Source organism: Podarcis gaigeae (genome assembly GCF_964106915.1).
Source record: "Podarcis gaigeae genome assembly, chromosome: 5".
In the NCBI taxonomy this organism is placed as follows: Eukaryota; Metazoa; Chordata; class Lepidosauria; order Squamata; family Lacertidae; genus Podarcis; species Podarcis gaigeae.
Window position 1 is genome coordinate 95,715,392 of NC_139681.1, and position 20,799 is coordinate 95,736,190.

Genomic DNA, 20,799 nt, shown 5'->3' on the forward strand with positions numbered 1-20,799 from the left:
CAAGACTAATGTTTCCTTTAAAAAAAAATAAAAAATAGCAGAGATTCCTTAGAACGCAAGCCTACTTGGAGCAAATGATATGAAAGAAAATCTATAGTTGCTGGCTAAATGGAGTGAACCTATAGATTAGGGGTCTGTAAAGTTTTTCAGCAGGGGGCGGGTCCACTGTCTCTCAGACCTTGTGGGGGGCCTGACTATATTTTGGCGGGGGGGGGATGATGCAAGAGCACTACGAGCCCCTGCTTACCTGTGTCTTGCGAGCGGCAGGGGCTGGTGGCAGCAGTGGAGGGATAATGAGCAGCGAACAAAGGGGCTGCGGAGAGGGGCTGCTTAAAATGGCGGCCACTCGAGTGCTGCTGCTGCTGGCACCAACAAAGCCCAGCCCCTTCCTCCTCTAGGCAGGGCGGGGAGAAGCCAGGAGGAGGGAGGGAGGAGGCGCAGCCGCCACGTGAGGGAGAGGGAAAGAATGTGCGCATGCTGGTGATCCACGTGGCGATTCCCAGACCATCCGCAGGCCGGATCCAGAAGGCAATTGGGCCTGATCCAGCCCACAGACCTTAGTTTGCCGAGCCACGCTATAGATGCAACATTTGTGAACAAGAAGGGACTGTTGTCTTCCGTTCCGCAAGAGTATCGATGCCTCCAGATCAGAGCGGCAGGGATTCTGGGGCACTCAGCTCTCAGAGGCCCCTTTGAGGACAGAAGGGAACAGGTGTGAGCAACATCTGGCCTTGAATCTGGCAAGCAGCAAAAGGTCTTTGGACTGGCCAGGAATAACTTAACGACAAGGAGCCTGGCCATCTGCTGTTGCCTGGCCAACAGAGAGGAGCTGTCTGATTGCTGCCCCCCTTGCCCTCCTTTAGTCCTCCAGCAACTGGCCTCAGGCATCCTTGGCTGGTGAAGACAATTTAGAGGCACATGGGCTTAACCTTCCCCTGGCACACAGCAAAACAAGAGCTATTTGACAAAAGGCCTTTAAAAGCCTAAGATTGAAATCTTTAGCTGACTCTTATTTAAATCGCTTTATTTCCATCCCAGCAAAGAACATGTAACAACATGTTTGAGCATCCTGGGGCATAAGACAAGACATGGCCTTTTCTCCTCAATTTACACAGAGTATAAGCTCCATAAATGAAAGCAATTGTGCGTGCAGGCTGAACAGAGGCTGAGATATCCCCACCGCAAAACCCTCCTCACTTATGGAAGGCCATATGTTCCTGCCAAAATGAGACAGACTTTGAAGTCGCTTCACCAGATGGAACCATGCAAGAAAGTACAATCATTTGGGTCAACGCCTTGGCGGGATGGAGGGTGCAGAGAAGGCAGCCACAGGGTTCAGCTCAGACGCTGTGTTACTGTTAGGAGAGGCCCCATCTTTTTAAAAAGGGGAGTCAATCACTTTCATATTTGGAAATCCTATGTTCTTCAGGCAAAATACCTCTGAATGTGCCATGATCAACTAAGCCCACTTCTGCTGAGAAAAATGTATTCACTCCAAACAAAATCCTCAGAATCCTCGGCTTTCTGAATGTTGGGTTTCTAGTCCTCAAGGTTGCCTAAAAGGCTGAGAAACTTGAATGAGGCACAATGTGGCTTCTACTAGTTGGGGTGGTGACTAGTCCCACCCTTCATAAATCCACTGGCTATTCTGGTCACACAAGAATCCTTGGCTTTCTGGCCTGACCTTGAGTTCTGTAAAAAAACGGACTCAAGTAACTTCATGCACAAGATGAAGAAAATCTGTAAAGCACAAAGATTATTTGAAAAATGGTCACCTATATGGAGAACCTCTCATTCATCTTCAAATTTCCCGGTGCTCCAAAGAACCATACGTTAAAATGGGCTTGGAAAATGTGAAAGCTGAGCTTTAAAGGCTATAGTGTTTAAAAGCAAGAAGATGAGGCCAAGGAATAAACCCTACACAAATCCAAAGTGGGGCCCCTAAGATGGTTGAATGGCGCCTAGTACACTGTCTCCTTCCGGCAACACCTGCAGCCAAGCTGGTGCCAAACGTATTGCTTTCCTTTCCTTTGGACCAAATCAGTGAGCCCGTGTGTGTTTGTGTTGTCGTTCTGACAGTCCAGGACCTCCATACACTCTGCCCAGGCTTGCATTCCAGGGAGGTCACTTCAGTGCTCCCAGTGCAGCCGTTTGGCTTCACCCCCAGAAGCACACTCCATTGTTTCTCAAGGTAGACAGGTGCCAACAACAACTAGTTCCTACTGAGCCAAATTCAAGGTTCTTGTATTAATTTACAAGGCCCTTAATGACATGGGTTCAAGGATACCTTAGGGACTGATGGATGCCTTATATCCCTGCCCAATCACAGAGCTCTTGAGAGGAATTACTGTGAGTAGTCTTACACGACTCAGATCCACCAGAAGTGTTCAATATTGTGGGCTCAACTCAGTCGCAGCTGAGATCAGACAGGCCCCTTTCAGGCACTTGGTGAAGACATGTTTGTTTCAGCGGGCATGTTAAGTATCTTTTCTCATTTTATGATTAGCTTTGGAGGTGCACTCCTGTTGTGGGGGAGGAAGGGAAAGGAGAATGTTAGCCGCTTTGAGACTCCTTAAAGGGAGTGAAAGGCGGGATATCAAATCCAAACTCTTCTTCTTCTTCTCTTGCATGCCTCCTGTATCCACTTAGGAACTGGGGTAATAAGATGAAGTCAAAAACTCTTGGTGCTTCTTCCAGTTGTGGATCTCCTCTGCAGGCAGGATTTTTCTGCCTGTTTCAAAACATGGACAGAAAATTGCAGGAGGCAAATAGGGTTTTCCATCCTAATTAACTCTGCCCCACCCAGACGACGCCTTCTGTCCCTACTTTATACATCAAAGGAACCTGCTCCTTGAATCCCTGAAGGCTCAGATGCACTCATTTAATCTGAATGGAGTCTTTTAAAGTGACACCATTTCCCACATCTTCTGCACCAACCAACCAGCTAGCTGTGTCTTACTGAGATGCAGGGAGAAGAGGTTTAAAGAGCTCCAGAAGGCTCTGTGCCAAGAAACTGAACTGCAAGCCAGTGGGCAACCCCTTACTCACAAAACCAGGAGTGCAATCTGCAGAGCACCAAGGGACCACCTTGACACAGGATCATAACACTAGGTGAAAGAGGCTTATGGATGCTCAGGTTTTTTAAATTTATCACCTGCATGCAGGTCCTTTTGTGGAAAGGGCCATAGCACAGTGGTACAGCACCTGCTATGCTTGCAGAACATCTCAGGTGCAATCACCAGCATCCCCAGGTAGGGCTGGGAAGACCCACTGCCTGACACCCAAGAGGGCTGCTGCCAGTCAAAAAAGTCAATGAACAAGACAGACTAACAGTCTGACTCAATATACATTTTGGTGGCAGGCACTGTGACAACAGAGTCAGAACAGAACCTATTGAAGAAGCTGGCAACCCAAAGATTGTCATTTTCATTTGCAGGAGGATCTAGTCCTCATGGATGGGGGGAAATGGAATAAAAACATGTGGGTTATATCTGTCAAACTGCAATGCATGAACTGTTTAATTTTTAGTTCCATTATGCTGAACATGTTGCTTCTACATTAACTTCCATGCAATTCATGGAAGCATTCCGGATGCTCAGGTTTTTTCCGTTTCTTTCTCCCACACACTTGGATCACATGCACCCAGACTCAGGTCACCCTCACTGTGTTCAATGGGATCTACTTGAAGGTTAAGTATACATATGGCCTGCGACTTACATAAGTATACATATGGCCTGTGACTTACATTTTTCAAGAGAGATGTATCAATGCTGGAAGCCCTTCCCATCTGTCATGAGTCCCCTGGAAGAGTGGTCAGACCCCAAGGAAAAATGGGAGTTAGACCTGGAGGAGAGTCCCAGGGGGGCGGGGTAACAGATTCCAACCCCTCAAAAGATGTCTGATCCGAGGGAGGGTTCCAGGAGGTTGGGGGGGATGGAGACCCAACCCCCAAAGTAGGTTCAGGAAAATTTTGAGAAGTGCTTCCCATCACCTGCCTTCCAGATATGCCTCTCTCAGCTTCTTCAGTCAAGGAACCATCCTGTTACACAGGAGCCCTCCCCCTTTAACAGAGGGAGCTGAGAGCAAATCTGATGCCAAGGTTGGCATCCACTCCACTTCTGACACCCAGGACACATAGAGGGTGCAGTGCGCACAAACCTTGACTAGGCAGCATACTGGATTCCAGGTGCTTGTTGAGCCAAATGCTGCACCCATCCCCCCCTGAATGTTGTTAGCTATTAGAAATTATTACTGATTATATTTCAAGAGCAGTGCCCATAGTAAGACAGGCAACTTAACACACACCAGGATTATCAAACCTGTGTTTGTCATAAGCGGTTTCTCACTAGGAACGCCATCCCAATGAGCAACGGCAAAATTTCACAGGAATGGCAAATTGCACAAGATGAATTTGGTACTTTGACTGAATCTAGTGATATATCCTCTGTTCATATAACACAATCTACATCACTGTCAGTGCAAATCATTTGATGCTGTGCTGCCAGCTACAAAAGTCTGTTATTTTGTTTGCTGTATCCTAGCTTGGCAGTAAATCCACAGAAATGGCTAACCTTCAAATATTCTTACTTGTCTGCACACACACCTAAATATATTTAATTACTTGTAGCCTGTAAGAAAAAACAAATAATGGGGAGGAGAACGACCTTTTGTAAAGCTTGACTGCCTAGAAGTGTGTTTTACTCACACCGAAAACTGAAATTGCTCTGAGGATAATAAGAGGCTACAACGACCATTAGGGAACACATTAGTGACATGTTTTCTACCTCTGCATGTAGTAATTAAGATAGTTCAAATGTTGTGACTAGACATGATTATATTGTGGCTGCAATAAGCCTTTCACCACCCTCTGTATCTTACCCCACAAATATGGCTGCAAAGTGAACTCTTGTTCAAATCCAGCCCAAAAAAATGGCCTGAAGGTGCTTGCTGCTGTTCCATCACAGATGCTAAGCAGATCTGAGGCTGGCCAATAACAGAGTGGGAGACCAGGAGTTCACCACCTTTACACTGAGATCCATAAAGGGAAAAAGGGCAATGCAGGAATGCAACAAATCTGTGGGTGGGTGTTGGTGCTTTAACTAAGCCCTGCACACACTCAGTTTCCTTCCATGTAAATGCTGACAGCTTCTAGAACAGCTCTGACTGGCCGGCTAAATCAGATGAGGGAAGCCAATGGGTCTCAAACCCTCAGTGAATTAGGGACTTCCCCTGCATGCAAAGATAGGCTCTGATGGATTGAACAGATGAGACCAGTAGTGGGTCCAACGGTCAAGAAAGCGGTTTCTACACGTGGTCTAGAGGGATGTGGGGGCAGATGGAGCTTGTGTACCGAGGAGAAGGAAAACTCTGATCCTAGACCTCTGCTGCCTTGCAGGATCTCTTCAGGAGAAGAAAAGTCTAAAGTGTAAACCCATACACAAATCCAGAGTCCCTAAGACGGTGGGATGGCGCCTTGTACGCCTCCTTCCAACAACACCTGCAGCCAAGCTGGTGCCAAAGGTATTGCTCTGCTTTCCTTTGGATCACACTAGCGAGGTGTGCTGGTCCCGGGGGGAAGGTACCGTGATCGTAGTCAGAGTTCACAAGATGAGAGGCGAGGTCCGAAACAGGGAGCCGGGCGGGGAACAGGAACGCTGGGAGGTCAGAAGCTGGGAGCCGGGCGGGAACAGGAACGCTGGAAGGTCAGGAGCAGGAGGCCGAGCAGGGAACAGGAACACTGGAAGGTCAGGAGCAAGAGGCCGAGCAGGGAACAGGAACGCTGGAAGGTCAGGAGCAGGAGGCCGGGCAGGGAACAGGAACACTGGAAGGTCTGAAGCCAACAACAACGTTGCTCCCGCAACCTAGGACCGGGCTGACTGACCTTTATCTTCTTCTAAGGCCAGGGGCGGTCCCGGCCCCCAGGAGCCCCGCCTCCTCTGGCCTTAAGGCGAGCACTCCTCCTGGGAGCAACCAGTTCCCTTCGCCTCTCTGCCCTAAGCCTCTGCAGTTCAGGAGCGGCCGAAGGGTTACTGGGCCCCGGAGGAGGCTCACCTGCAGACATTGAGTCCTCAAGCACCTTTGTGGCCAGAATGGTTTCACCTGGTGCCTGCTTCTGAGGATCTGACACAGGTGCCGGCTCCTCAGAATCTAGGCCTTGCCCCAGTTCAGCCGGCCCTGGAGGCGGGGACTCCTGTGCAGGCTGGGATTCCTCTGGTTCAGCCTCTGAATCGGAATCCCAGGCCATCACACGAGGCTCTTGAGAGTCCCATGGACTGCAAGAAGATCAAACGCATCCATTCTGAAGGAAATCAGCCCTGAGTGCTCACTGGAAGGACAGATCCTAAAGCTGAGGCTCCAAGACTTTGGCCACCTCATGAGAAGAGAAGACTCCCTGGGAAAGACCCTGATGTTGGGAAAGATGGAGGGCACAAGGAGAAGGGGACGACAGAGGACGAGATGGTTGGATACTGTTCTCGAAGCTACAAACATGAGTCTGACCAAACTGCGGGAGGCAGTGGAGGACAGAAGTGCCTGGCGTGCTCTGGTCCATGGGGTCACAAAGAGTCGGACACGACTAAACGACTAAACAACAACAAAAGCAAGGCCGAGAGGGGGGTCTTGTCTTCTGGGCAGCCCAGGATTTACATACACACTGCCCAGGCCTACACCCTGGGGAAGTCACTTCAGTACTGCTAACACAGGTTTGACTTCACCACTAGAGGCGTATTCCATTGTCTCTTGAGACAGATGTATGCCAACAAAGTTCAGTTAATTCCCAGGAGACGGTGTAGTAAAAGGGATTTCAGACTGTCCCATGCAAGTTTGTCTGGCCAGAATGCAGAGCGGGGGGGGGGGGGGAGGGTAGTAGCCGTGTGCTCCTCAGACACCAAGGGCTTAGCGGGTATCAAGGCAGAACCATTCCTCAAGTAGGCAGCTAAATAGAGCACCTCTGCACCCCTCTATTTGCTTTGCACCCCTTTAGCCCCAGCCTTAGAAAAAGGGTTGACAAGTTGGGCCTGGCTCTGGTTTAATAGCAGGCAAATGCTTTTGCCAAAAAGGAACTGAGGCTGTGGAATGTGCTTTGTGAGCAAAACTGCTCATTCCTGGAAAAGCCTCAACTCAGCAGGAGGGCAGGAAGGGCCGAGGGAGGAGAGAGAGAAAAGAGAAAAGAACAGAGTTGAGCTTCTTCAGCCCCACACCTAGAAGCATTATCACAAAAAGCTGCCTAACCACTAGCCCCATAATGCCAACAATACTGCAATTTCAGAAGAAGAAAAGGAAAAATAGAAACACCTGGTTTGGAAATAACATTCTACTGGTTATCAACAAATGGGGTGGTTTTTAAGTTTTATTCAAAGTAGACTCACCGAAACATAGCTAAGTTAGGTTCATTATTTTCAGTAAGTCTACTTTGAGTAAAACTTTGAATACCACCAACTTGCTTATTTCCATTGTTTCTCCAGAGCGCAAAACTCAGACTTTCTTCATGCAAAACGGCACAGACAATAATTCCTTTAATGTGGCAGCCCCAGCATTCTGGAATTCCCTATCCACTAGCACTAGGCAGATGACATCATAACACTGTGACGCCTGCTGAAACTTTTCTGATTCAGTGGGCATATCCAGACACATGATTTAGTCATATCTCTTTTAACATTTGTTTAATGTTTTGCTATGTTTATTGTATTTAAATGTTCCAAACATGATTTTATTTTTAATGGTAATGTTCTTTCACAGATTTAGGAGGAATGGTAGGATATGACTTTAACAAATAAAACAAAACAAATGGTAGAACATGAGTGAGACTCTTAATCTCAGGGTCATGGGTTTGAGCCCCACATTGGGCGTAAGGTTTCTGCATTACAGGGGGTGGACTAGATAGGTGACCATTGTGGTCCCTTCCAACTCTACAATTCTATCAACTTGCCAGAAAGATGTAGGCTGACCTTGGTTATCTGCTGCAACCAGCTTCAAAGCTACATTCCTGGATCTTGCCAAGTGTTTTTGTGAAGCAACATCAAGAGTTTTCAGCTCCAGCCTAAGAATTCCACTCTAGATCTCCCTTGACCATTCAGCTACAGCTTTGTTTCCTCTTTGTCTTACAAAGTCATTTATTTCACTGGTCAATGAGTAACAGCTGTGGCAGACTGCGCCGTCCTTGCCTCCATCAACAGAAACAACAAATTGCAATGACATCCACACCAGTTGCATCTTTCAGTGGGTGCTCTCCCCCCAAAAGCGGCTACAGCTGTGTGCCACATCATGTGATCCTCGAACTATTCTCCACTCCCCTTTAGCTCCCATCACAGGGCCAGGCCACAGAACATCAAAAGCTTGTGCACTGGCCATCTTGGTTACAGGATGCCAACAGAATGATACAACAGAAAAACAGGGAGACCTCCCTTTGCAGCCTATGAGGATATGCAGCCAAATGTACACTGTAGTACACATCTGGCTTGATGGGTGTCCCTGATCCATTCAAAGAGATGCATGTCCCTACCTAGGCCAACCACTATATGCAATATAAAGCACAATTCAAGCTAATGCAGGGCTGTTATGCTGAAATATATATATATTACTTCAATGAATTTAAACAGTTCTGTTATTATGCTAACCTATGCAAATATAATTGTATTTATAATTGAAATTTTTAATACAAGGCAGCTGGTTAAAAGTATTCTAGCCAGTTGCCAACCAATGGTACTTGAGAGACCGCTGTGGTGTTGCTGCTCACAGGCACATGGTTATCAAACCTGAAGGTGAAAGGTTCTATCAACTGAAAGTGACATCTTCTGTATCAAATCTCATCTCTCAAGTTGTTAGGCACCTAGTAAATCTAAATTCTTTCAGGCCAGGGCAAGCAATCAATGACACAGGCATGCCCCTCTACAAAACTGCTCATATCCACTTCTAAATGGATCTTCTAAGCCAACTATAAAGCAACAAAAAGAAGCAACAAGCAGGAGAAGCCAATGAGGCCAAGAAGCTCATTGGACAGATGGATGGTTGTCTGTCAAGTAAGATCTAGTTGAGATTCCTGCATTGCAGGGGGCTGTACTAATAATATTTTTTTATTTATACCCCGCCCTCCCCAGCCAAGGCCAGGCTCAGAGCAGCTTACAAGCAATAATAAAAACAAGTTGAATGATTACAACTTAAAAACAAAATTAAAATACAACATTAACATATTACAACATTAAAATAAAATGTAGCCTCAACGCAGGAGAAGGAAAGAAAAAAGAAAGAGAGGGAGGGAATCAAATTGGCTCCAAGCCAAGGGCCAGGCGGAACAACTCTGTCTTACAGGCCCTGCGGAAAGAAATCAGATCCTGCAGGGCCCTGGTCTCATGAGGCAGAGCGTTCCACCAGGTCGGAGCCAGAGTTGAAAAGGCCCTGGCTCTGATTGAAGCCAATCTAACTTCCTTAGGGCCCGGGACCACTAGGGTGTTGCTATTTACGGACCTTGAGGCTCTCCGTGGAGCATACCAGGAGAGGCGGTCTCGTAGGTATGAGGGTCCTAGGCCGTGAAGGGCTTTAAAAGTCAAAAGCAGCACCTTAAATCTGACCCTGTACTCTACCGGGAGCCAGTGCAGTTTGAAAAGCACTGGGTGAATATGCTCCCATGGCAGAGACCCCGTGAGGAGCCTCGCTGCAGCATTCTGCACCCGCTGGAGTTTCTGGGACAGCTTCAAGGGCAGCCCCGCGTAAAGCGAATTACAGTAGTCAAGCCTGGAGATGACCATCGCATGAAGAACAAAGTATGTTTCAGCAAAGAAACAAAGGCAAGCTAAAATAGGACAGAGAAGTTTCCCAGCACAGACAATATGGCCTTCTGGCAGCTATCGTCTCTCTGCAACGGGATTTTTCTTGCGTGGCACCTTGGCCTATCTAGCTCATCCCAAAGCCTGCAAGGACCACATAAGCCCTCTCCCTGCTACAACTAGAAAAGTGACAACAGCTACGAGCTACTGAAATTCCCCAATAAAAGATATTATTTTTTCTCCTTTTCTTGGGGGCTACATCTCTACTTGAACTGGGGCTTCACTTGAAGCCTGAAGTGCAGCTGGAGAAAGGTCCTGCTCTGTTGACCGGACCAGGACAGAAGGATCCTAGCATTTATACACATTCCGGCCCAATCTGAATGCTTTATCCTGCCTGCTAATAGCAGAGGGTCATGTTGCATACGGCCATTCCCTTCTGCCCCTGGAACAGGGCTCTTCTAAGGACTAAGTACACACACAGCCTCATTATCTCCCTCCATACTACATCTCCTCCAACTTCACAGTCAAAGGCTCCCAGCTCTTGTTCTGACACACACAGACACCCTCAAGAAATAGGGTGTTGCCCTTCTTCCTCTCCAAAATATTGAACCAGCTAGAAGTTGAAATCAACCCTGAATCATAGAAATGCAAGCTGACAAAAGCATAGCATACAGAGCTTTCGCTTGGACTCTTCCTTCCCTCTAAAGATTTTTTTGGACAAGAAGTTGGCCACATTTCAGCTTTCAGAAGGGTAGATGTTTCTTACAAAGTCAATAAGCAGCAGCTAGTTTGGAGGCTCCCAACCCCACAGGACAGCGTAGTGCCAGATCAAGAATGTGAAATGAATTTGCAGGCGTCTCAAAATAGTAACTGCAGCTCGAGAGTAAAAACTGACAAGTTATGAGTGAAAACTCTTTTGCCAAATGTGCGTGCCCTGGTGTGCTACATTGCTTGGGGCTTTGCCACTCCAAATATAGGCCCCACACATGACATTCAAATTTCATTGCCGAGTGCAGTGTGGATGAAGTTTGACTATGAAGTGGGTAGGACCCACCGGGGCTACACAGAATATTTAATTTTTAGACAGACCCACTTAATTTTGATGCCAAGCCCTATCTACACTGCTCAAAGGGGACCTGCAGAAGCAAAGGCTAAGATAAAATGTCAGAAGTAAATTCTGAGAAGCTAGTTATCATCGCACACCCCTCCCCTGCCCAGCTACTTAGCTCCCTGGGCTGGGGCGTGTGGCTTAAGACAACTGGCAATTAGTCTTAAGGCCTCAAGCCAAGCTCTTGCAATTGCCAGTGACTTGCTGCTCACAAGCAGCCAGTGGGGTTTTTCCATATGTTGCTACAGCTCCATCACACATCTGGACTCAATTTAAGGGGGAAAGCTGTGGCTTAATGCAAGGCCAACATGTTGCTTCTCTGCTAAGGCTTGCACAGATCATTGTCAAAAGGGCAATGCACTCATCCTATCTCCTGTAGGCACAATAGCCTGAATACATGAAGTAATGGAAGTTAATATCTAGGCCCTTATGTATATGGACTTGTAGAACCATGATATATAAAAAAACTAACATTTCACACACATCAAGAGAAACTTGCCTTCTGCTTGTTAATTTATTACAATGCCTCCCTTTTGTTCAGCAGTTGGTACTGAGCCTACATGCATTTGGGGCACTGCAGGCGTGCTGCCATCATGTGGACAGTGTGGCAGTGGAGCTGCCAGGGGGCACAACAACAGGAGCAGCGAGTGAGGGGACCCACCCTTCACTCTTCATTGCAGGAGTGACTAATGACTATAGGGGTTTAAAGAGAACATATGATATGTTTTGAAGGAAGTAGACGAGTAAGTTCAGGAAAACAAATCTGAAAAGAACTTTTGGGCAGAAATTGACACGGTAGAGAGTAAAGTGCTGCGTGCTACAGATACCTAAAAATGAAGGCAAGTCCAGGCTCCATTGAAAGCTCTAAAGGTAAAGGTAAAGGGACCCCTGACCATCAGGTCCAGTCGCGGACGACTCTGGGGTTGCGGCGCTCATCTCGCTTTATTGGCCAAGGGAGCCAGCATACAGCTTCTGGGTCATGTGGCCAGCATGACTAAGCCACTTCTGGTGAACCAGAGCAGCACACGGAAACGCCGTTTACCTTCCCGCTGGAGCGGTACCTATTTATCTACTTGCACTTCATGCTTTTGAACTGCTAGGCTGACAGGAGCAGGGACCGAGCAATGGGAGCTCACCCCGTTGCAGGGATTCGAACCGCCGAACTTCTGATCGGCAAGTCCTAGGCTCTGTGGTTTAACCCACAGTGCTACCCGTGTCCCCATTGAAAGCTTTAGAGATGGGCAAATAGCACTACCTGGAGTAGCATCACCCCAAGCATCAGACGTGAGTGGAAGTTGGCAGAAACTGGTAAATGTGGGAATGCTTTAGCATGCAGACAGTGCTCTGTGCATATGGGGTCACTCTGCATCCTTACCCTAAAAGACAATCTGCAAACAGAGCCAGAGACCAAGTAGCCAGACCATGCTTCTCACAACTAGATTATCTAGTACACAGGACTTGCAAGCAGCTAGCAAGATCTGAGGACCATGGAAAGTCACACCTGGAAGACAGTGGGAGTTAAGCACTGGAATCTAAGGGGTGTTACCTAGCCTAGCCAGGCTTTTCCCTTTCTTGTGGGAGAAGATGCTGCTATCAGAGGTAAGCAACAGGCAGGATGAGTCAGTTGACACACAATGACAAACACTCAATTCAACATGCTTTTTCTGCCCCCACCCCAGTCCAAGTGATGATCTCACCCAGCACAAAGGAAGCACCGTGTGCTGCATCATTTTGCGCATTGTCAGCTATTTCCTTAATTACGAGGGAATTAGGCCGTGAACAGCAATGGGGCAGCTCAGAAGCTGCCTTGAATCACAGGGTCCATTGTGCGGAAGACACAGCAGACATATTGTTGGCTGAGAAGAGAACAGTTTGATGCTGCACAGCTGCAGGACTTTAGTCTTTGGTCAGCAATCACCCAGGCACCGGAAATATTCTGAGAAAAAGCAGAAGTACTGTAAAAGGTTTAAGGAAAAGGAAACCTTTGGTTAGATATGTTGAGGAAGAGAGGTGACAGAGGAAAGACTTGCCAGAAAGGAGTACATCCATGTACAAGTTTGATTAGTAAACTCAAAAGGATGGATTCACAACCCAAGCCATGGTTTGAACATCCAATAGTTCAGAGATGCTTGCATGCTTTCTTTTTCCATCAGCTCAGCACTCGAGGCAACTGCCCTAACTACTGTTCGTCAACTCGCACATCACACCAACCCATAGTTTACAGGAAGACGTTAAACCATGATTCCTAGTTTCGGTTTCTTGGCCAATCACAAGGCTTATCGGCAGTTAAACTCAATTGTATCATTATGATAAAATTCCAAGCCTTGTGTATTATACTTCAATAAAGCTCTTTGACTAAGGTTACCAGATTTTTTTCAATGAATCTGGGGACACTATAAATAAATATTTTTTTAAAAATAAAAAGGGGGAAAGTTATTTAAAAAATAAAGACGTAATCTCTTCTGTGGTCTCTGTTGCACGGCCTTCCTCTTGGAAGCACTAGCTTCTTGGCCTTTCTTGGAGCACTAGCCATGCTTCCCCCCTCCCTCCCTCCCTCCCTCCCTCCCTCCCTCTCCCTCCTTGCACTGCGATCCCCTACAGGCTTACTCAGAAGTAAGCGTAAGCAGAAACCCCCTCCTCCTGCTGCTGCCCTGCCCCTCTGTCTGGGCGACTCCTGCTCAGGAATCGTCTGGCGGCCGCCCATCTGTGCCTTGGGTCTGGGGCAGAGCCAGTGACGAGCGAGCGGGAGGAGGGGCGCTTGGGCCGGATCAGCTCATCTCCTGCTCGCATCTCGTCCGCGATGGCCAAAGACGAGCTGGCCAACAAGCTGAGCCGCCGCTTGCAAGTCGAGGAGCACAATGGCGAAGCCGAGCAGCAGCTGCAGCTGCCCAAGCACCACCTGGTGGCTAAGCCGGAGCCCAAGCTGCAGGTCTTGGACAGCGGCGCCGACAGCGAGCTGAGACCAAGTCACAGTGGCGCACCTAGATCAACAACCCCGAGCAGCTCTTGCCCGCCGGTGGCGCCCAGCACCGCATCTTCAGCCCCTACACCGAGTCCCCATATGATGTGTCTTGTGCGCAACACATCATATGGGGACTTCCATGGCAGCTGGCAGCTCCTGAAGCCACCCAGAACCAACTGCGCTACCAGACTGGCTCCTGGCTGCTGAGACTGCCACGGCTGCTGCCACGTTTCCTGGGGACATTAGATGAAATCCGGGGACATTCCGGGGATGGAATTTGTCCGAAGACAAATTTGCAAATCCGGAGACTGTCCCCGGAAAATAGGGACGTCTGGTAACCCTATCTTTGACACAATAATGCTGACAGAGAAGCCCTCTCAGCAGTGAACAACAGAGGCCCTCAAAGAGGTGCCGGGTGTGTCCTTCTGGGAAGCTGAAATTTACTCTCCATTTGCATCAGGTGTTCGCATTCTAAATGGCAACCAGATCTGAACAAAGTCCTAAGAAATAAATCTTAAAAGATGCATCAGCAGATCAAACAAATTGCTGCTATAGCTTCGTTTTTAGCCTAAGACAGGCGAGTTCAGGCTAAACCAGAAAACCACGCAAGTCCTCTTCTCCAAGTAGCCAGAGGGGGAGGATGACTCACTGTTTTAACAAGACCTGACCTGGCACAGGGTCTTCTGGCAATTCTTCATAGGTTAAGATGCTGCCAACTGTGCAGATTTGGTCTAGATGGTTCCCTCAAAAACCACCAAAATGTACAGAATCTGAGGCCATTCTTTTCAGAAATGGAAATGCCCTGCATCAGTAAAACACAGTAAAGCACTGTGCTCCTCAAGTTAAATGTGAATGTCCGTTATTCAGGGAACAGCCATTACATTGCATCACAGAGACCTCTGAGCGACTTTGCAGCTCACTAGTTTTTTAACCTGGTGTTAAGTGTTGCACTGAAAGCAGCATTAAAAAAACAAACATTAAAACAACCTTCCACTGCTCTCTTCTATAAGAGCTTTACAAGTGTTGCACAGTTCATGCATTTAAATAATAATAAAGGCAGCAACGGCAACAAGCTATCTACCAGTTTACAGAAACCTATCTAAACAAGAGGTGTGTTGTAAGCCTATGGTGCTGAAATAGGTATGAAAAGGAGGAGAACGAGCTTTTGATAGTGGAACTCTAGGAAGTGTACTACAAAATGGTCCAGGGAAACTTGGGGACTGTATTTATTTATTTGCAATGGCTGCAAAAAATTCCCAAATAAAACTATAGGCTTCCTTTCCCCCAAGTAAAGGTGGATGAATTCTTTCAGGTATTACTTGCCATCAAGTTCCACGGGGTGGGGGTGGGGATCAGTAGTTATTTACACAGTGCCAAAGTCCAGCCCATTTCATAAGCAAAACAGCAGGTCCTTGCTCCAAGGAAGCTACACACTAATTTTGTTGGGGGCAGGGGTTGAGACCACAGAAGGGAGAGGTAAGGGTAACAATGGACAAATGTGCACATAAGGTAAAGGTAAAGGGACCCCTGACCATTAGGTGCAGTCGTGGCCGACTCTGGGGTTGCGGCGCTCATCTCGCTTTATTGGCCGAGGGACCCAGCTTACAGCTTCCGAGTCATGTGGCCAGCATGACTGAGCCGCTTCTGGCTTACGTTCCCGTCGGAGTGGTATCTATTTATCTACTTGCACTCTGATGTGCTTTCAAACTGCTAGGTTGGCAGGAGCAGGGACCAAGCAACGGGAGCTCACCCCGTTGCAGCGATTTGAACTACCAACCTTCTGATCGGCTAGTCCTAGGCTCTGTGGTTTAACCCACAGCGCCACATACTCAGGCTTAAATTCAGTTGGAGGACAAAATGGTTTTAGGGAGAAAGTGGAGTTGTGGGAATATTTTGAAAGGAGAGAGAAAAAACATGGTATCACATCATTCTGTACCAAAAGAACAGACAAAATGCGCCTCAGTGGACAATAGGCGAACCAAGGTAATTCATTGGCAGAACATTCCTGGCTCTTTTAAGGAGCCAGACGACAATATCTGGGTGGAGCCAGCAAGTCAGTGCCTGGAGCTCAGAAGCAAGGCAGCCCTTCCACTCAACCAGATGAGCAACAATGGAAATTAATAAAGCAAACAAGCCACACAGCACATCCAAAGCTTGCAAATAGTATCCTCACATTCTCTCTTGGCCCTCCACAAAACCCACTTCAAGTGACAGAGGCAGCCATCATCTGCAAACTGTCAACAATAGCAAGAAATGTCAACTTGGGATACAAATGGCTAGCAGTTCACAAGGCAGGGGAAGGTGGAACATCATTTGAGGACTGCAATTTATTAGGAGATCCATCCTCTATTTGGAAAATGTCTCTGCTAGGAGGACAGGGGTTCCTGGCACTGATTTCAAACAGGACATACAATAAAAATAAATCAATTTGCTGCTCTGCCCACGTCAACACATTTCCCCCATGCACATGTGTGAGAGAGGAGGCTGCCAAATACCAGCAGCGTCTGGCTGACACACTGGGAATTCCAGCAGCGCTTTCTTTGTTCTCTCCTCTGCGAAGTCCCCGCAAAACTCAGCCTTGAACCCATCCCGTGAAAGATGGGTGATAATTAAGCAGCCCTGGCTTAGTCATCAGACCAGCAATTACTTGGGGTACTAATTTTCACTCACCAGCTGAGACCAGGGAATCTCTTGGAACTTAAAATTGGAAACACCAGCTGCAAAAAGAGATGCAAGAATCAGGAGGGGAAAGCATCTATCTCATTGCTGTGTCACACTAACAGAAAGACCGCTTGCTTCTCTGTTAAGGGAAGGGTTGCAGCTAGCAGTAGAGTGTTTACTTTGCAAGTAAATCCCTAGCCAGGCATTCTCAAATAGGAGTAAAGGGGGGGCAGTTAGGGCCATACCTGTTTTAGACCTGAGATGGTGAGCTTGCAACACAGGGTTCCTGTTGTCCTTTGCTGAAACTGGAGCCAGGTGTGCAGCAGTTCGAAGGTGCCGCTTTGTTGAACAGGTACGGGCAAGAAGACCAGGCTCCTGGCATTTATACCAGGCCTAGCGACCCAGAGGCTTCAGACTTCCTGCCAGCTGCCGGGCTGATGTTTACTTTATAAAATAGCACTGGCACAATGTTGTTCTTTCATTTTTCCCATCCTTCCGCCACATATTGTTCCCTCTGCTCCCACATTTTATTCTCATTTTATGGTAGAGACAGTGATGGTCCCAAATGAGTTCAGCGAGCCTCAGGGCTCAGTGGAGACAAACCCAAGCCTTCCTGGTTGAAATTTCATACTCTGGCTGTTACAACTCACTCTACTCCTATCCTTAATTCACAAGGTTCCTCTTCAAACTCGAGTCCTCATCTCTTTTGATCTGGGCATCATGATGGGAGTAGAGCACAGAGAGAGAGAGCAGGGTGACTGAGGGGGCCCCAATGGAGTTTGGATTTGATATCCCACTTTATCACTACCCGAAGGAGTCTCAAAGCAGCTAACATTCTCCTTTCCCTTCCTCCCCCACAAGAAACACTCTGTGAGGTGAGTGGGGCTGAGAGACTTCAGAGAAGTGTGATTGGCCCAAGGTCACCCAGCAGCTGCATGTGGAGGAGCGGGAAAGCGAACCCGGTTCACCAGATTACGAGTCCACCGCTCTTAACCACTACACCACACTGGCTCTACACCACACTGGAGTACTACTGCTGGGCGGTAAGGGAGATGGACCCTGAACAACCAAGTCTGGGGTGAAGTGGGTATCAACTATGGCCCCTCACACAAGTCGATGGAAAGAATCCTACACCATTTACTTTCATGGAGAAGACAAATGGTGTCCATCCCAATGCCTTACCTGGCATCCCAAGGCAATGTGTTCATAAGTGAGGGCCACATTCAGCACACACAGCTACCTGGAGAACTGGAATTCCAAGATGATCTCTCCAGGTTAGATGAATGTGCAACAGCACATCAAGTAAATCAACAGGAAGACTTTGGGCTGAGTGGATGTTTCCCCTCTGAAGATGATGGTGATTTGTTATTTATTGTATTTCTATACAATCCTTCATCCGAGGATTACAGGGTGGTTTACAGTATAAAACCACAAACATACATAATATAATAACAAACAACTCCTGTTTTTCTGTTGCTCTGATTTTCTTTAGCATCGTGGTTTTAATGTATGGTTTCAATGAATTGAACATTCTTTTAAAATGTGACTGCTTATGTAACCCTCTCTGGAACCATAAAGTGAGGGGCAGGTTATATTTATAAACACTTTGAGGTGTTTTCTTGTAATCAAGCGGTATACTGCATAAATTTTAATAAATAAATTCAAGAAATAAATGCAGTGGCATACATTGGAGTGGTAAAATTCTAACTTCTAACTATGTAAAGGTAAAGGTACCCCTGCCCGTACGGGCCAGTCGTGTCCGACTCTAGGGTTGTGCGCCCATCTCACTTAAGAGGCCGGGGGCCAGCGCTGTCCGGAGACACTTCCAGGTCACGTGGCCAGTGTGACGAAGCTGCTCTGGCGAACCGGCACCAGAGCAGCACACGGAAACGCCGTTTACCTTCCCGCTATTTATCTACTTGCACTTAGGGGTGCTTTCAAACTGCTAGGTGGGCAGGAGCTGGGACCGAATGACTGGAGCTCACCGCCGACCTTACGATCAGCAAGTCCTAGGCATTGAGGTTTTACCCACAGTGCCACCCGCGTCCCTTCTAACTATGTACTTCCCATCAAAAAAAATTCCAGCAACAAGTCAGGCTGCCATAGCTAGAAGGCAGAATAAGCAAGGAATCCAAATCTGCCTGTGAGTTGACCTACCCAAGATGATATCTGAATTATCTTTATTATCCTGATAGGTATCTCTCACATTCGTAGTCTCCTCACCACTGCACACAAAAGTATCTGTCCACTCTCCACCCATCACTTGTCACAGACTCCAAAATTTATCCAGAAAAATGGCCAAAAGCAATCAAACTTCATAATTCTGGTGTGGGTGTGAAGTGTCCAACTGTAGATGCAACCAATTGTCAACAGAGCAAGATATTGCAAGCTTGGTATTCGGGAATCTGATGGCTTGGGGGAAGCAGTCCAACACCTAGGAAGAAAAAAACCCTTTTGCTTTCACAGGATAGGGCAATGCCAAAACCCCTGCTTAGCAGCAACTGAGTACAAGCCTACAGCTGTCCCGACCTTGCACCGCCTGCCAGCTGTCAGGATAATGAACACGTTCCCCTGCCTGGAGACCTTCAACAGCTTAAGGGAGTGTCACTATCTCTCTATTAACACATACCTTCTGCTCCAATCACCAAACTGATAGGTTTTGAGCAGGTCTTCACACCCTTGTGATGCAAAATTATATATTTTAACCCTACAGGACCTCAACATACCTTCCAATTGACACCGTGCACGGCCATCTCTCAAGGGCAAGTTAAGCTCAACCCTGCACTAACTGAAATTGTAAAGCCTCTCTCACACCTAGAGGAAAAGCTTTCAGAGAAATTGGAGGAACCGTTTTTGGCACAGCACTACTACTAACCTACTGCTGAACTTCAGGCACAACCTTGTCACCACTAGCCAATCACCCTAGAGCTGTGATACGTTAACATGCTTCTTGAACTTCTATATAGGGGATACTCAGTCGGTAGAGCATGAGACTCTTAATCTCAGGGTTGTGGGTTCCTGTACTGCAGGGGGTTGGACAAGATGACCCTCGTGGTCCCTTCCAACTCTGCAGTTCTATGATTCTATGAAAACTTCCACAATTTCCTAGTAATGAAGAGGGGGTGTCATACTAGCCCCAAAAGTCTGTGGTAAAGCGCTGTATGCTTGGCACAGGCAACCAGAGTGCCAAACGCAGAAATGTTATGTAGGAAAGACCAGAAGGATCAGCTTCTGTTGGTAATCATGCTCTTCATCAATGGCCACAACAGAAACATCTGTTTGATGGAAAGAGTGAGAATGCAAACTTGACCAAAGAGATTGAGATCAAATCAGCAACACACTGGGAGACTGTCACAGTATGAATCCGCAGACCAGTAAAATATGTATTGGAGTATATTATTTCTGGAGGCTTGCCTAGTACTGTTGTATTTTCTGCACCAGGGGAAGGCTCACTGCCCAGGCATTTAGTATGTTTTACCTTTACTGATAGTTTTATCTGGCTTTTATGAGAAGTGTCAGAGTGCCCATCACAAACAGTGCGACAGAGGCTGTTATGTGCAGTTAGGAAGAAAGCAGGTAGGAAGACACCTGCTGGACTTCTGTGCAAAACAGGACAGAACCACAACAACAAGCAAGAGGTTAACAACTGTACAAAGCACTAATCAGCATTAATAATAATAATAATAATAATAATAATAATAATAAAACTGGAGAAGCCAGTCATCATAGCAAGATAACAAGATGCCAACATGCCATTCATGTCCCTGTGTGAGTGAGTGAGGAATGTAGTGGGAAGGGCTTTTAAAAAACCATTAAAAAGGTGACCGCCATTCACTTTAACCCAAGCACACAGCAGTTACAAGACACCGCACAACCTGTAGCAAAAGGCAAATTGTCTGGAACAGTGAGAAGGCAGTTAAACACAGTACTTCAGCTCACAACGAAATGCATGTAGCTTAACAAACAGGACCTTAGAACAAACAGGAGGTGGAAAACTCTTAACAGAAGATCGGCAGCCGATCCATCACTCAGGTATCCAATACAAAATGGTTCACTCTTGCCCACAGTCTGGCATGCATGCTTCCAACTGTAGGTGTTCTTTGGGGTAAGTTTGTTTTTTATTCTCCATCAAGGGGCTTCCTTGCCATCTCTGCATTCATCCATCACATCAGTGTCACACCCTCCCTCGTAGAACTCGGGATTCTACATGTTAGAGGTGGCTGGCCTGTGGCCCTCCAGATGTTGTTGGACTACAATTCCCATCTTCCCTGACTGCCGGCCATGCTGGCTGGGGCGGATGGGAGTTG

At 47.2% G+C, this 20,799-nt stretch overlaps 1 protein-coding gene across 3 annotated transcripts in view; it reads right to left on the bottom strand.

Annotated features, from left to right (window-relative positions):
• Positions 1 to 20,799, bottom strand: part of DVL3 (dishevelled segment polarity protein 3) — a 52,820-nt gene that overhangs the window by 24,985 nt on the left and 7,036 nt on the right. The window lies entirely within an intron of this gene.